Below are 18,674 nucleotides of genomic sequence, written 5' to 3'. Positions count from 1 at the left end.
AGAATTTCGAAAGTATTCCTTGATTCATATTTATATTCCCTTGGTAATTATCACTATGAAATCATGTTGGACTAAGAAGCTAGGTTTATATGTGATTTGCTATTTAGTTTTTCACCGTTTCTGGTCAGGCTGATTAAATTAGGCAATGCAGATTTCTTCAACTCAGCAAAGCTTAATTATGTAAGTAATTTAATTATATAATAAATAAAAGCCACTTTACCTCAGCATATTCACAGTGATCTATTTTTGCTGCACAGTGATTAAAAATGACTCATTTTTCTTAAACTTTGAAATCTGAAAGTATTACTTGAATGAAATAATTTATGGTAGAAATAAATTGAAAATGAGGACAAGGGTCACTGAGGTACAATCAGATGCGGTAGACTAAAGGTAAAATGTAACTTGGAATTATTGACCAGAAATCAAGGTGCCTATACAAATATGAATTAGAAGTTGTTAGGGAAATCTCTAGTATGAAAAGGAAGCCACAGATCATCACATTTGCATTACCATGAGATGTCATCCTATTTCTTTAATGTAAAGATAAGATCATCATAACTTCTCCATTTATATGGAGACTAAACAGGAAATGGTCTTGAGTCCATCACCTTTTGAAAACCTTAACTGCATAAGATGGGTATTTGGTGATGCATTCTTGCCTGAACAGAAGTTCTCATGGTCAACAGGGCACTATCATTAAACAACAAAAATGCTGAATGCCAAGAATAAATTAGTGCCTCCAAATTCCATTCCCTCATTCTCTGAAGGTCATTCTCATAAAGGGGATTCCGTGTGTGACATCTGAAAGCAAGCATGTTATTAGTTGGACAACCAGTGGCTCTGTGAGAATGAGTAGCAGGGGGAAAATGACCCTTCTCTGTCTTCTCTGAGTTTCCGATAGCTTTGGTCTTCACTAGTGTTACTACAGGGACATACTTAAGTTGACTGCCAATGAGGAGTATAAATCCTATTTTAAATGTATGCACAAAGCGAAGGTCTCTGCTCTTTGCCATGCCAATATGGGTTTTGGTCACCATTGGGTTACTTTAGTTCTCAGGGAGTAACTACCATATTCGTCATGATTTCTTCCTATTGACACCCTATCATTATTAAGAAACACATTATTTGGGGGCACCAAAATTCCTAGTCTATTATTATTTTTTTGGGGGGGGGGGTACGCGGGCCTCTCACTGCTGTGGCCTCTCCCGTTACGGAGCACAGCCTCCAGACACGCAGGCTCAGCGGCCATGGCTCACGGGCCCAGCCGCTCCGCGGCATGTGGGATCTTCCCAGACCAGGGCACGAACCCGTGTCCCCCACATCGGCAGGCAGACTCTCAACCGCTGCGCCACCAGGGAAGCCCCCTAGTCTCTTATTTTATGTCAAATTAGCACAAAGGACAAATGTATGTTTCTTGACCTACTTTTCTTTTTATAATGTGAATTCCCTACATAAAAAATGATGGTAGCATGTTTTGGCACTTGTGGAACCAACTGGCAGTATGTAAGTTTCCAAATAGCATATTGTTAAAATGCTTCTATTCTTCAAATCCTAATAATTTTCTAAGAAATTATAGTACTACATCTTTAAGGAATTTTTGCTCAGTGCACAGAGAACTTTGAAATATTAATACTTGAGAAAAACGTATCATTTAGAGATAATTTTATTATAAGAAAAGTTAAAAAGTTGATAATAAGCATAATCTAATGAATAATTTTCTGTGGTAAGTCATCATTTCTTTGTAATAAAAAAAATTTTTTTCTCTGTGTACGCATGGAGCAAGTTTCTGCTAAAAGAATCCAAAACTTGGGAGGAAAAGACACCAAGGGATTACCAAAAAATATTCTTAGAATCTTTGAAGTTTTATATTATATTTGATAATACATTGAATGGCTGTTTGTGAAACATTTAATAAGAGAGAGTGCAGGAGAAAGGCTATTATTTATTAATCATGACATTACTTTTTAAAGTAAACAACAATAAGTCATTAGGTTGGTTTTGTTCACTGATATAGCCAAAGCACCATAACAGGGCATGGAACATAGTAGGATCTCAATAAATAATTGTTGAAATAGCCATCTGATTAGTCTCCATACACAAAGGCTGAAGTGAATTGTTGGATGGAAGCTACTGGATAATCAAGCACATAATGCTGGCCTTAATTATGTGGCTATTCCAGAGTTGAAAGGGTATGAAGGGACTCAAACATCCTAATGCTTTGGCCACTGGGCTACTTGGATGGCCATGGGCTTTTTGCTGTTACTCCACTGTGGATTTTTGGAGCAGAGGCAGTCTAATTAGGCATGGAGCAGGTATTATAAATATGTAGTGAATGCCAATGTTTCATATAGTGATAATGTTTCATACCAATTAACAGTAAATTCCAAATACTATGCCAATGAAATTTCAAGTACCATTATTCCATTGGCTTGTCCATGAAGGCAATAATGCATATTTATTTCTTTACCAAGAGGGTCCTTATTGAACACACTGAGCTGTCTATGCCATGTGCAGTGTACCAACTCATTAGGAAGATTTCATGAAGTAACAATGGAGTCACTCTGAAATGACTTCATTTCAACACGAATTCTGTGTAAAAAGATTTTTGGTAAACAATCTTTCTTCGTGGGGTTTCAGTTACCTTTTAGGAATTGGAAACTAATGGATAAAAAATACAGGAACACGTTGATTTTCCAAATAATTTCTCAATCACTTCTAATTTTAAAAAGGGGAAATAATGGCTTTAAGAAAGAAAATAATAAATTAATTCTCAAGCCATTTTGTGTGATATAGAAGACATTTAAAGAATAAATGTGTCTAGGTGTCTTATTGTGAGCATTTCTCTCCATATTTGACTTCACTGGCAAATGTGACACCTTACAAAAGAAATTAGGCCATTTCAGAATTTAGTGCTACAGAGCTTGTTTTTTTTCCCCAATCTGAAGAGTCTTCGTGAATATTTTAATGTCAGATTTTACAATTTAACATATCAAGACTTGATTACTAATGACTGATAATCCTTGTCTCTGCTACTTCCCCAGTTCATTACTGTCATGCACTCTTGGGACACTTCTAAAGCCAGAATCAACAACTGTAATACAGTGTGGAGCACTAGATGCCTTTAGTTTCACTGCTCACAATATCAATCATGTTCCAGAGTATTTGTTGAATAGCAGCATGCCTCTAACCTTCATGAAGGTATCCTTTTTCCTTTATTTTTCTTAAAAAGATATCGTCCGTGGCAGCTAGCATAATGAACAGATCACTCAGTAAACACATTTGATCACCAAATATATTCCAGACTCCAAAATCTTTCTGGGCACACACAGCAGAGTTTAAAAGTCACAAGAGGACTAGACATGAACATATCCAACTATGTTCCAATAAAATTTACAATAATAGAACTATGCAATTAGTGCATTGGAACAGTTCACAATGCCATTAATTTTTTGGGGAAGTTATAAATATAACAGCTAATATTAACTGAGTAATTACCATGGGTCACATTCTCTCTTTTTTTTTTTTTTTTGCGATATGCGGGCCTCTCACTGTTGCGGCCCCTCCCGCTGTGGAGCACAGGCTCCAAACGCGCAGGCTCAGCGGCCATGGCTCGCGGGCCCAGCGCTCCGCGGCATGTGGAATCCTCCCTGACCGGGGCACGAACCCGTGTCCCATGAATCGGCAGGCGGACTCCCAACCACTGCGCCACCAGGGAAGCCCCACATTCTCTTTTAAGTGCTTTACATATACTACCAGAAGTAAGAGTGAGTGGATGTTATCTCCATATTTTTAGACCCTAAATGATGATGCATCTTGCCCAAGGCCATAAAGCTAATAGACAGTGTGGCTAGGATTTGAACTCAGGAAGCGTGGGTCCAAATCCAATACTCTTGATCCCCAGACCACACTGCCTGTCTGTTTTCTTTTGGCGTCATAAGGGAAAGGGTCAGAGACAAGTTCATATCTGAGTTAAAAGCCAAAATAGAATGATGACTTTATCAATTATAGAGAGAAGATAGAGAATTTTTAGCAAAGGAAATATTATGAGCAAAGTCAGGAAGAAATGAAAGAGATGAGACACAGGTGGGAAATTTCCCAAAGTCTGAATTGCTAGATTGGGGGCACGGCAGAGGCAGTGAGGGAATGAGATTATAAAGGTAGGAGCCCTGATTCAGAGTGGCCTGGTAGGCTGTGAAATAGGATTTGGGCCTTATTCCATGGGATCCCTTAGGAGTATTGTTACAGTCACTCTGAAGATTATACTGACTTCCGAGCCAGGTCAAAGTACAATTTAAGCTGTCAGTGAAAATTATAGGCTTTAAATTTTGTCACCATTTTTAAAGTGCAGTACAGTGTTGAATCAATCAGCCACATGCTATAGACCAAGGAAAACATTTTACTCTAAATAAGCTGTTTGAATACTGAATGGTCTAAGTGTATTCCTTTCACATAATTTATATAAACTCTCTGTGAAATAAGGTATTAAGTAATTTTATGTTAAAAGTTTCAATACTTTAAAAAATTAAAATGTTCTTACTGAAGCCCCAAGTCATATGCACCATATGTAATCTTTTGTGTCAGAAATGCCCATGATAAAGGAAAACAAAGCAAACAAGACAGCACAACCACAGCTACCACCCCCACCAACAATAAAATCTCACTTCGCTTAAGACTTCATGTAGCTTTCAGATAGCCAGATCTTCATTAAAAGTATTCAGTACAATGTTTAGAAATCATTGTGGTGAACAGAAAACACCATCAGCTAATATTAAGTTTGAAAGTTGCATGTGGTGACCGAGACACTGTAATGTTCCAGTCTCTTGGAAGCTTATTTATCATGAATAGTGCTCCATCTAACTCCCTTATAATCCATATGGTAATACGTGGAATCTTCCTGTCTCCAAAGCCACTGGACTTCTGTCCTCATTCTTATCCCCAGATATCCTGTAGTAGGGCCCCTTTTCCTGACTTTGGAGTTGGGCTTTCTAGCTTCTGTCCTCCACTTTGTTTGGTTTTGTTTAGTTTTTGGGTTAACTGCATCTTTTCTTGAGCACATCCAGAATCTTCTCAGAGAAGCAACTGGTGCATTCTTTCCTTGTGGCACCTCAGTATTCCATCCCCTCATCCTAATTGAAGCATCCTTTATCTAGGGAAGTGTAAGAAGCAACAAAAAGCCTCCTGTATGTGTCATTTTCCTTTCAAAATTATCTTTTGATTCTCAGAAAACTTGTAGCTACTTTCCATCCAAGGTGAAAAACCTCTTATCCATGTTTCTATTTTAAGAAAAGCTGGGTAACTTAACATGACACATCAAGAAGCAGATGGGCAATCTGTTAGAGACAAGGTGTTTTGTATTTGCATCCTCTGTCCTGTTCCCCACTTTTTTCTTCAGAAAGCAAGTCCATGGCTTTGAACTCAGATGTTTAGGAAACAAATTATTGAGAATAATTAGTAATAATAATAGGTTGTATTTCAAAAGATATTTCAATTTTATGTGTTAAAATACAGATGGCTATAGTATAGTTTTGAGGAAAATCATCTTTTAGTCATTACAAACAATTATCAGTGGTCTCACTAAGAGATAAAAGATTATGAGCCTCATAAAGGATCCACTGTTTTGAACTATTGAAGGGTGGTACCATATTTTACTAGGTCACCCATCTTTCTCTCATTAGATATTAATATATCTATATCTGTAATGAAATGTGACACTTAGAATTTGCCACAAATAATTGAAGTTTGTTTTTGTAAACCATTTATTTTTTAACCAAATAGAATCTTTTAAAAATTATTCCTATAATTACATTGCCCTAACACATTTTCAGTCTGATATGTGTCATTTTTCATGTGTTTGAGAGATGGAATTAGAGCCACAGGCTAGCTTATCTAGTAGGCCATGAAATTGAAGTATATGTGCATGCCATTCATCTCATGTGACTCAGTGGAAAAAAGGGTGACAAAGGCTGTCCAGAATAGATCACTGAGCATCATAGGTATGCTTAGATTCAGTTCTCGAGCTATGACTTTAGATCATTAGAAGTCCACTGTTTATTGAAAGCTATACATGGAGAGGTAAAGTAATCGAACTCCTCAACTCTAGTCTCTGCTTATTGCTATATATAAAGTCAAGCCCTTACTTCATTCTAAAAATCATTGTTTTATATATATGTGTGTATATTTTTTTAAGAAATATAACATGAGTATGTAGATTCTGTCAGAGCAAGTGAGAATTTAAAACTAGATTCTGGTTAATATTTTGGGAAATATTAACTAAAAACCTACTATGTGGTCACAAACTGTTGATAGAGATATAATCAAATTAGACATGATCCCTTCTAAAGTATTCAGTGTACAATGGAGATTGGCTTTAAATAAATCATCATGCACTTGCCAAAATAAATAGATGATTATCATTACTGAATCTCTGATGTTCTTGCAAAAACAATTTGGAGAAAAACTAAGGATAAATATGCTTCAGAATATGGTAGGGTATTCACCCTCTAAAATGAAATCTACCATAATAACTTATGGTTGAAAATATATTTTAAAATAACATAAAATAATACATGCTTTGAAGTAAAGATTAAACTTTCTAACAAGTGATTTTATTTTTGATCATGCAATTTCAAAAATATGGAAAAATATGAATCTGAATGTATATATATAAACTTGTTCCATAGGTCAAAAATATTTTTGTATGCTTTTATTGTAAATAAGCATTACTGGAATCAGGTATCAAAAATATTGTGATATTAAGACTTGCTAGTTGTTAGAAGGTTTACTGAGGGAAATCATCAAATCCGCTCCTCTAATTAGGTAAGATTCTCATTCACTGGGGCTCATTCCTTTGGGAATACTTGAAGGCAAGGGAGGGGATGTTCATGTTTTCTTTGAATGTTGAATCAACCCTTCCCTGAGTAATTTTGCTTCCATGGTCCTTTCACACTTTAGAGTTTGTTTTACATCCTCAGGTATTTTACAGTAGTTGTAATCTCTCCGCCAATTGGTTTAGAAATAATACAGAGGACAGATAATAAAATTAACCAGTTTAAATATGTCATTGATAGCATCTTTTATGTGTTTCTAAGGGAAAAAGAACTGAAAATCAAACAGTTAGCTTTACGGAGTGACCTCAAACAGATCAGTAAAGGTATACAATGAAATCTATAATAGTCCAATATATATTTTCCATTAGCATCATTGATCTAGTGCCTGTAAGGTTGGGGCTTCATAAAATGAGACCCTGTAAAGAGAGGGATACCGTACAAAGAGGTAAATTAAAATGTGTGCTTTGTGTCATGGTTGAATAGATGGACAGCTAACTGAAAATCAGGTAATTCTGGGTAAAATGACTTAATCTGCCTAAAACATTCTAGTCATTTAAAAATAAGTGGTAAGTAAAAACATGGAAATCACAAAAGTTATTTTATTTATCAGTCAAGAACACGTAGAATAATTTGATACCAGTAATACCTCATTCAAGCAGGTGTTTCTCAGAGGCATGCACTTCATTGTTTATTTGTCATCGCTCCTAATAAACATGTACTTGAGTTTATGTCATCTTAAAATAATTGGCATGCCCTACAGAGACATGGAAAACTGATGTAGGCATATGCCCGCCCAACATTTAATGACCTTAATCTATCTCAGTGACTTGCCTTTCTATTCAAATAACCAGTTTGGGACGTAATTTACTAAAATCAACTTTTGTAGTATTACTTCAACAAAGGACAGCCTTTTGTGTGACAAGCTATAATATTTAGCTACTGAAAGGCCTACCATATTTCTCTCCCACTGAGAACTATTTGTTATCTAATGTCACTTATAGGCTGCATGTAAATCAAATTATTATTTCCAGCTCTGCATGGTGCAATACTGATTAAAAACTTGTCAAGTTAACAGAAGAATAAGGCCATTTCCCAGCATGGAATGATGTTATTTATTCTAGGCCCAATGATTGGTACCAGGACCAATGCCTAATAATAATATCTGTGACCAAGGGGAGAGAGTCATTTAAAAATGACCACTCTTATCACAATCCTAAGGCATTTGAAATTCTGACAATGCTGAAATAATTGTGCAACTTTAAGGAAATGTATAAGAAGGTAAGTAGACTGTCACTGAACTCACTGAAGTCAGCAGACACAATGGCTTCATGAAAGCATTTAACACTGTTCGCCACTGTCCTCTTGACATGTTCTCCCACACTCTCTTGGTTCTCCAACTTTTTCTCTATTATTTCTCAGTTTCCTTGGCTGGTCCTTTGTATTCTGTTCCTCCATTAAATGTTGTTGATTCCATGATTTCCCTTGTGTTCTCTTCTTTTTTTCATTTTAATTGCTTCCCTTGAAAATTGTATGTCTTCGTGTGTGTTCACTGCTCCCCAGATAGTCTCCAGGCATGATCTCTTTCTTGACCTCCAGGCCCATATATCAACAGACCATGAGACATCTCCCACTGATAACTGAAATTCAACCTGTGTAATCTCACTCTCTTACACCCCAAACTGGCTTTTCCTAATCTGTGGCTCCAAAATTCATGCAGTCATGTGGCAAAATTCCCAGGAATCATCCTAGAGTATCTTGTGTTCACTCACATTCCCATTCATTGAAACTTGTTAAGTCAAGCTCTTAAACACTGCTCAACTCTATTCTGGGTCTTCTCTCCCCACTGCTCAGGTCTGTGTTCCCCTCAGCTATGCACCATCACTAACCCAAAAGGCTCCCTGCCTGCATGCTTGCACATCTCTAATCCTGGCTTCCGGAGAGTGTGTCCCCCCCCGCTGCAAAACTGAACTGATTATGTGATTTCCAGCCTTCAATAATACCACACTGCCTGAGGTCCAAGCTCATTAGCATGGCATGAGTAGCCTTTGTGGTTACATCTTGGTCTGCCTTTCCAGACTCAATCTTTAGCCTGAACACCTTTATGTTCTAAGTTTCAACAAGTATGACAGAGTACCAAGGCAGAGCAAGATGTATCACTCTGTGTCTCTCTCTCTGTGTTGTGTGTTTTACACAGTTCTCTCTGCTTATAAAGTCTACTGTATTAGTTATCCATTGCTATACCAAAAATTACCACAAACTCAGACTTAAAACAACACACATTTATTATCTCACAATTTCTGTAGATTAGGAATCCAGGTGAGGCCCTGCTGGGCCCTCTGCTTCAGGATGTCTTGAAAGCTGTAATTAAGGTGTCAGTCAGGACTAGGGTCTCAGCTGAAGGCTCAGCTGGGGAAGGATCTACTTCCAAGCTCATTCAGTAGTTCTGACAGTTTAATTCATTGAGGCTTAAATTCTAACTGGCTGTTGTCTGAAGACCTCCCTCGGTTCCTTGCCTCATAGGCTTGCTCATAGGCCACTCCTTTACAAATACAAATTCATCAAAGCCAACAGGAAAAGAGTCACAACCTTATGCAACCTTATCATACAAGTGACATCCATCACCTTATTATATTGGGTAGAAGCAAGTCAGTAGGTTCAGCCTACACTGGAGGTGAGGAGATTACACAAAGATATGAATACCAGGAATTGGGATTGTTGGGAGCCATTTCAGAAGCTGCCTTCCACATCCTCCAACTCTAACTTCCTCCACCTGCATCCACCTCACAACACTTGTGCAAATTTTTGAAGACTCATCTCAATTATCAAGACTTCAGTTCCATTGTAAAACAATTATTACTCCAATAAAGATGTTTAAAAAAAAAAAAGACTTCAGTTCCTCAGAGACGATTTCCCTGACCAAGCCACCCCAAAGTTGATTACTCTTTATTACTCACACTGTACATCTAACATTATTTTTAAATTATTTGTTCATCTAGCTTTCTCCTCCACCAGGACATTGAAAGCAGAATTGCAATTTGTATTTTCACTGGTAGGTTGTCATTCCAAAGAAAGTGCTCATTAAATGTACAATAACAAATGTTTAAAAATAAATGAAATGACAAATATTAAGTACATGAAATTAATCTGGAAACATAGTACCCCCTGGGGATATTAACATCAAATAATCTAACATCTGAGCATTGCATTTACTTTAGTTAGGGTACAAAGGCAATCTTCTTTGAGTGACATCGCAAAGTGACAAATTTGTCTCTGTTATTTTTAAGTTCCTTCAAATAAAAGACAACTATAGGGCTTCCCTGGTGGCGCAGTGGTTGAGAGTCCGCCTGCCGATGCAGGGGATACAGGTTTGTGCCCCGGTCCGGGAAGATCCCACATGCCGCGGAGTGGCTGGGCCCGTGAGCCATGGCCGCTGAGACTGCGCGTCCGGAGCCTGTGCTCCGCAACGGGAGAGGCCACAACAGTGAGAGGCCCGCGTACCGCAAAAAAAAAAAAAAAAAAAAAAAAAAGACAACTATAAAATGAAATGCCATGTGGCTAATATGGGGAAGGGGTTAAGATCACAGGCTTTAGCATCAGACTATAGGATGGAAACCCAAGTCTTCCACTTACTATCCTTGTAGCCTCGGACAAATTATTTAACCTCTCTGTGCTTTGGTTTACTGGTCTATAAAATGGGAATAGTAATCAGACCTACATCATAGGGCTGCTTCAAATATTAAATAAAATCATTCATGGTAAGCAGTTAAAAGAAACGTGTCATATATCGGACCCTCAGTGAATATCAGTCATTATTATTTCCTACTGTACTAACGTGGAAAGATGTCCGTGGCATGTAATTAAGTGAAAAAAGCAACTTGGAGAACAGTACGTAGAACCTCAATTACCTTTTTCTTTTTTTGCGGTACGCGGGCCTCTCACTGTTGTGGCCTCTCCCGTTGCGGAGCACAGGCTCCGGACGCGCAGGCTCAGCGGCCATGGCTCATGGGCCCAGCCGCTCCGCGGCATGTGGGATCTTCCCAGACCGGGGCACGAACCCACGTCCCCTGCATCAGCAGGCGGACTCTCAACCACTGCGCCACCAGGGAAGCCCTCAGTTAGCTTTTGCGAAAAAAAAAAAGTACATATACTTAAAACTATCTCTATGTCTATATATAGGGGAAATTTGGGAGTATACACATTAGACTTTTTTTTTTTTTTTTTTTGCGGGATGCGGGCCTCTCACTGCTGTGGCCTCTCCCGTTGTGGAGCACAAGCTCCGGACGCGCAGGCTCAGCGGCCATGGCTCACGGGCTCAGCTGCTCCGCGGCATGTGGGATCTTCCCGGACCGGGGCACGGACCCGTGTCCCCTGCATCGGCAGGCGGACTCTCAACCACTACACATTAGACTTTTAACAATGATTATTTCCAGAGATTGGGGGAAGGGTGAGAGTCTTACCTTCATTTGTTACTTTGCAGACTTTTGCATTGCTTGAGTTATGTTAAATAAGCACTTATTACTTTTATAACTTGTTAAGGGCTGAATTATTTCATCTGAAATAATATGTTGAAATCCTAACGCTCAGTACCTCAGAATGTGACCTTATTTGGAAATAGGGTCATTGCAGATGTAATCAGTTAGCATGAGGTTACAATGGAGTACAGTGGGCCCTTAATCCACTAAGACTACTGTCCTTATAAGAAGAGAAAAGACACACAGACGCACAGAGAGAAAGCCATGTGATGATGGAGGCAGAGATTGGATTTACACAGGTGCAAGCCAAGGAATGCCAAGGATTGCTGGCAAAACACCAGAAGCTAAGAAGAGGCAAGGAAGGATTCCCCTATGGGTTTCAGAGGAAGCATGGCCCTGACAGTGCTTTCACTTTGGACTTACAGAAGCACTTACAGTGGACTTACAGAAGCACTTTGGACTTACAGAAGCACTTACGGTGCTTCATTTTGGACAACAGAGTTTTGGATGAAGTAGAAAAGAATGGCTTTGTTGCTTTGCCAGGCAAAGGCGGCCACAGCAGGCTCATGCCCTCAAAACTGTGTGTCCCAGCCCGGATGTGGAGGGACAGTGAGGAGTTTTATAGTCAGGGTTGTTGATAAGGATCAGGGTGCCTTCAGGGCCTGCATTCCTCCAATTAATAGCAGTGACCGGCTTCTGTTGTTCTCAAGGTTGTCAAACTGTGACCTTCTCTCTGGGAAGAATGCTTCATTAAATAGTTTACATCTCCTATTTGGTGGAGGTTTCAGTATCTGCAAAACAGCTCAAAGACATTGTTATGGGTATCCCTTGAGAAGGAACCAGGACCCTGCCCCAAGGCTACACTCTTGTTTCTCAACTCCTCCTCCCTTGTCTCCGCATCCCCTCCCTTCCCTGAGTAGCAACTGTTTGAACCTGCCCTTTGAAACTCCGGGAAGGTCAGGAAGGCTGAATGAAGCCTATTTCCTGCAAACAAGAAAGGAGGGACACAGAAAGAATTTTGTGCCGAGGAGCCCCACGAAGTCCTGCTTGGTTTCAATATTAGGAAGCAGAATAGGGTGAGAAATAAAGAGCTTTTTCTTTTCTCAACGTGTGTAACCATGGAAGATAGCAGAAGGGAGTGAGAAAAAACGCAATCATTTTGATTAATAAAATGAATGGAGGGGGGCTTCCCTGGTGGTTGAGAGTCTGCCTGCCGATGCAGGGGACATGGGTTCGTGCCCCGGTCTGGGAAGATCCCACATGCCGCGGAGCGGCTGGGCCCGTGAGCCATGGCCACTGAACCTGTGCGTCCGGTGCTCCGCAGCGGGAGAAGCCACAACAGTGAGAGGCCCTCGTACCGCAAAAAAAAAAAAAAAAAAATGATTACAGGAAGCAGAGGAAGTGGTAACCCCAAATAGTGGGACATATATTATTATTTATTTTCTTTGCCTATCTCTTTCTCAAATATCTACCTATTCGTCAAGTAGGCTTTCCCTCCAAGGATCAAGGAACTGCCGAAGATTTAAATTTAACTTAATCTATCACTTTCATTTTTTTGTCTGATGGGATTATTTGTTGTTCTTAAGACTCTTCCAAATTAATGAAAATTGTTTAAGGTTGATACTGTCCAAAGACTTTCCTGTCCTCCAATTTAAGAGATTGTAAAGAATACATGAAAATTACATTACAGAATATGGCAAGAAAAATAGAAAAAGGGATGGGAAGGAGAGAGAGGGAGGGGTGGAAGGGAGGGAGGAAGGAAACTGAAAATGGAAATGCAAATCTTCTATCATCCATTTACACAAGTGTGAAATATTTGCCATTATCAGTACAGAAAACGAAACAAAACAAGAAAACTATGTCACAGTTGTCCTGAAAGTAATTACTGTTACTTATTAAGAGAGCAAACCAACAGTGTTTTCCTCTGGGACTAATGGAAAGGTTAAACGGCCTGAGAATTACCTGCGCCATGGAAATTACTCTGGGGTTAATAGGCACAAAGTGTCCATCTTTGAGCTATCTTAACAACTACCCTAGAGACCAAAGATAAACTAAAGGACAGTAAAGAAATATAATTACATTGGACAGAGTGTCATGAAGAGTTAATTAGGCTTCAGTGGGTCGTAACTTATTTTGAGGATGTGGCATTTCAGAAAACCACCTAGCTCTCTTCATATTACCTTCAGACACTAAAAGTATAATTGTTGTCATTATTGTTTTAATCAGTGCTGCAATTTAATGGCTATATATGTGATTGTTGTAATGTCTTTTAAGCTATTGGGGATTTCAATATTTGACATATAACCTGAAAAAATAATTATTTCATAGATTTAACATTGTCCTTTGTAGTTGATGATAATATTGCCTTTTTGAAATGGTTATTATTGATAGAACACATGCTTAAATGGCTTACAGGGCTGCCTTGCACTGCACCACATTTCTTTTCCTTGGAGGTCGCTAGGATTATCTAATTAGGCCAACACTGCCACCATATTTACTCAGTATGTACTGTATGTCGGTATATTGCAAAATACTAAAATGAAGGAAGAAAACACTTGCAGTAGTTTGTACTGGAAAAACATTATAGTTGCTACAAATGATGGCAGGAATAATATTTTATTAACCATAGTTCCTGATTTTCTTAATTGCAAATGCTAGGTACCATATTAGGCACACAGCTTGAAATATATGTAGCACAAAGAATAGAAAAGCTTACTTCCCTAAAATATAAAAGGAATGAAGAATAGGTTTTCAATGATCACATTTAAATATTTTCAAAAAGGGTTATTTTCCACCCAGTGGTAGAATAATTGATATATAATTAAAAAGAGGCTATGCCAAGGTTCTTGCTAAACCCTTTATATTGAGCACAGTGGTCTGTACATAGTGTTTATTGGGAAATCCGTCATTTCCACTGGGGTAATGGCCAGTTCTTTTACCACTGTAACAGCTTACATGCCTCTGTTTCTAGATTTTCAGTTAGCTGCACTTGCTAAATCTTGAAAATGGGCAAAGCACGCATTTCGAAGACAAAGACTTAAAGGGCTGTCTTCACCCTTAGTACTTGGGGTGACTTGCAGCTTGCAAGCCTGGCTTCTGCTCTGAAACTAGCCAGGAAGACACTGAGTGTCACGGTACAGCAGCGGCTCTTACCTAGGCTGCATATTAGAATCACTGGGGCGGGGGGTGTCCAGTCACTCTCAGTGATTCTGAATTAAATGCTCTGGATCTGGGTCCTGGATATTTTTTATAAAGCTCTCTAATGTGCAGCCAGGGCATTAGTGATTATTAGATCAGTTGTCAAAATACAGTTTGCTTAACATTGGTGAATTGTGTCGTGCTAATATTCCTGTTATGTTATTGCACTGTGGTTTTGTAAGAGGTTACTACTGAGGAAAACTAGGTGCAGGGAATGGAATTTCTCTGTACTATCTCTTACAACTGCATGAATCTACAGTTATTTCAAAGTAAAAAGTTTAACTTAATTTTTTAAATTGTCTACCCCTGAATTCCATTGAACTCACCTGTAACTCTTAATGCAGAAATGGGGCCCCAGCTGATCAGAGTATTTGTGGGTGGGTCCTGGAATCTGCATTTTTAACAAACTCTCCAGGTGATTTCACTGAAACTGCAGAGATTGATTTAGGTCCTTACATGTTTAGATTTTGAGGAATACTGGGCACCTGGGCCGTCCTAGGTAAGGGGGAGTTAGACAAATTGGCATTCTAACATCGCTCCCGCTTTCAGTATTCTCCTGCTATTCCCACTTTACTTGTCCAAAAAAAAAGGGGTGGGAGTTGTACACCAAGGTGTTATGATCATCAGTCATTCATCCCACAGAAGCAGTAAAAATAACCTTTGTAAACCAATCATCTCAGGCATTGTGATAAACTATACACAGATTTCTTATTTAATACTCAAAACCACCCTGGGATGTAAGTTCCTTTATTCTTCCCACTTTGTAGAAGAAAACACTGAAACGTAGAGAAACTATGTTGCTTATATATACATTTCTAATGAGTTTTGGATCTAGAGTTAGAATTCAGACTCTGAAATCAGAAGCTGTTTTTTGTTGTAAAATATACATAACAAAAATGTTTACCATTTTAACCATTTTAAAGTGTACAGTTCATTAGCATTAAGTACATTCACATTGTCGTGCACCCATCACCACCGTCCATCTTCAGAACTTTTCAACATCCCAACTGAAACTCTTGCCCATTAAACAGTATCAGAGGATCTTTTTATTAGGCAGTATTCCCTAATCCCAGTCCTTCCTCCCTAAAAACAATCTCTAAAGGTAGAATTTCAGGCAAAAGGTAAAAGAAAACAATTTGGGAGACGAGCCCCTTGCCAGCGTTCCCCAAATCACACCACGTAGACACGCATCTTTGTGTAAGGCCAGCCTTGATTTGGCTGCCTTTTTATTGACTCTAAAAGAAGTAATTATCAGCACTATTGAATATTGATCAAAAACCCAGCTGTAGAACCAGGCTGCCCAGTTTGAAAGCCAAAGTGGCCACTTGTTAGCTGAGTAACTCTGGGTAAATAATTTAACCTATTTGTGCTCCACTTACTTCTCATTTGTGAAACAGACGTATGAATGGTGCCAAAGCAAAGTTTCACTGTGAGGATTAAATGATTAATGCATGAGAAACCTTTAGAACCTTGCCTGGCACCACCTAAGTCCCCCTGCCAAAAGTTAGTTATTACTATTTCCCTAGTTGTCAATTTTATGTATTTAATTTCATGTACATAATTTTCTCACATCTGTTTCACTGTTTGTTAATCTTATAGTTTAGTAGTAAACACATCTAACAGCCTAAATTTATTTTTATTACAATTATTTTTCAAAAAATTACAGTAATACATCCTCAAATGTAGGTTTCAAGCAATTTGACTTGGAAAGTTTTTCAGGCACTGAACCCAATCTTGAGAAAACAGTAACATCCCCCGTCTGTATTTGAGCGCAAGAGAAATTGCTTTCATGAACACTTGTTTCTGTTTTTCTTCCACTTGATTAGAAAATATGCTGTTGATGGCCAATCTAAATATGTAATTAATTATAGGAACAAATTGAAATTGACCAAATCTGCTCAAATTTCTCAGAGCTTTGAGAAAAACGACTTTTCAAATGGTCAAAACAATTACTTAGAATTTAAGCATGCATTCAAATGCAAGTCAGTGTGCAGTGGAGATACAAAAGAAAAACCAGGCTCCCCATGATATTATAAGTGCTAACCCTGCTTCTTAAAGAAAACTAAAGTCTCTTTCTATTGTCAGTAGCTGTCTTCTAGGACAAATAGTTTGGTATTTTATAAAGGAAAAAAACTTATCAAAAACATTTCTATGAAATGTATCTCTTTTGAAAAATTACTCCTTGAATATGAGTAAAAGGATTCTTTAGAAGATAAACAATTGAGATGATTCATCTGCACAAAAGAAAAATGCTAATTAAGAAGCATATTTGAAGGCATGTCATTGAAAATCAAAGACGATTTTTATGATTTTTTTTTTTTTTGGCTGCGTTGGGTCTTTGTTGCTGCACACGGGCTTTCTCTAGTTGCGGCAAGCGAGGGTTACTCATTGTTGTGGTGCGCAGGCTTCTCATTGCTGTGGCTGCTCTTGTTGCGGAGCACAGGCTCTAGGTGCATGGGCTTCAGTAGTTGTGGCACATGGGCGCAGTAGTTGTGGCTTGCAAGTTTAAGAGCACAGGCTCAGTAGTTGCGGCGCACGGGCTTAGTTGCTCTGCGGCATGTGGGATCTTCCCGGACCAGGGCTCGAACCCATGTCCCCTGAATTGGCAGGTGGATTCTTTACCACTGCGTCACCAGGGAAGTCCCCAAAGGTGATTTTAAAAATGAGCCTCAAATGGGGAAAAAAAAAAAGGGAGAGAAATCTATGTTTAATGTTATTGGTGATTTAAGTTTGGTAATTAGTGTCCATTTATTACTTTATTATGTTGCAATATAGTGGTAAACAAAACAAAGCAAGAGTTTTGGTTACTCTACTCTCCAGGAAATTGAAGCATGTATGAAGCTTAGCAATTGATATGAATTTTGCTTTGATGGTAATTATGAAAGTTAGCAGGGGTTTCACTTCCAGATAAAGATGGACAATGAAGATCAATTTCTGACCTGCCTTTTTGGATATTCAGTACCAGCACAATTTAATTGGAATCAGGTAATTGCTCAGAAGGCTACACCGAACGCATTATCATCCCTCAGTGTCACTCCGGCACACCTAGTTATCCTGACGTTGTTTGTCAGAAACTGTCACAAGGGAGTGTGTCTCACTGAGAAAAATAACCCATATGTCATTGCTCAGAGCTTCAAGACCAAACCCTAAAGTGATGAGAAAAAGATTTTTTTAAAGCAAAACTCCCTTTTCTCTAAACTGATTAAATCAACCCATCCTGGTAATATGAGAGAGCATTTTAATAATATAAATTATTTAGGGGAGGTCAGTGATCTTTGTTCTTCTAGCTTTAGTGTGATGGTTTCAAATGTCCCTTTTACCCTCTCTTGGCTTTGAAGAATATTATATCAGTCTCGAATATCTTTTGTACAATATTATGAGGTATGCAAATAAAATATGTAAATATTGTTTTAAGGACTAGTGTTGTGGATTTTATTTTTATTGCAAATAATCTATCTTTTCTGATTCTTGAAATAGAGCAGAAACAAATTCATTGTGGCAGTATTTATGCTTTTTATTATAAAAGATGACCATGAGCTCAGGAAGTATCTAATATCATCAAAATAAAAACACTCATAATAAGAGTATATCATATAATATATATAAAAGAATTATTGTGATTTTTAATAACTGTAACATTAAATGTTGTTTGAATTGACATTCTTAAATTTTAATTCACTTCTGACTGCTATCTATTGATGTGAGGACTAAAAAGACAGTAATAAGTATAAGATTTCTAGTCCGTTCAACCTAGACAATGAACCAAACAAAAAAGTAATTTGTGCTACATTTCTCTCTGTCTCAGGACATGGTATCAAGATAATTTCTAATTTTGTAAAATGAAAGTAGTGACAAAGAAGCCACAAGTTTACTTCTTCAGAATAACTGTACATAATACTATACACTATAAACTTTACACAAATATTGGAATGAAAAAGGAGGAATATTACAAATGATAAGTTTACCACTATATATACATAACAGCATTAGTTCTCAAAGGAAATACACACATTTAACCTGTGTCTTTAGTGAATACATGAAAAAAGGAAATACAAAACTGTAAATGTCTCTACAATTAACATGATCGAATTATGTAAATGATAGTTTTAATATATAAAGGCCCTCAAAGCATGTTATAAATGAGGTAGAAAACAAAATCAAATTTAAACTTTGCTAG

The 18,674-nt window shown here is 38.0% G+C and overlaps 1 protein-coding gene across 1 annotated transcript in view; it reads left to right on the top strand.

The window, feature by feature from the left end:
- IL1RAPL1 (interleukin 1 receptor accessory protein like 1) overlaps positions 1–18,674 on the top strand; it is a 651,340-nt gene that overhangs the window by 431,616 nt on the left and 201,050 nt on the right. The gene's annotated exons all lie outside the window — the stretch shown is intronic.

This window comes from Delphinapterus leucas, chromosome X (assembly GCF_059928025.1).
Source record: "Delphinapterus leucas isolate spDelLeu-1000000601 "Yukka" chromosome X, BTC_Dleu_Yukka2, whole genome shotgun sequence".
NCBI lineage: Eukaryota > Metazoa > Chordata > Mammalia > Artiodactyla > Monodontidae > Delphinapterus > Delphinapterus leucas.
The sequence above is the reverse complement of the archived record's forward strand: the minus strand, read 5'-3'. Positions and strand labels throughout refer to the sequence as shown.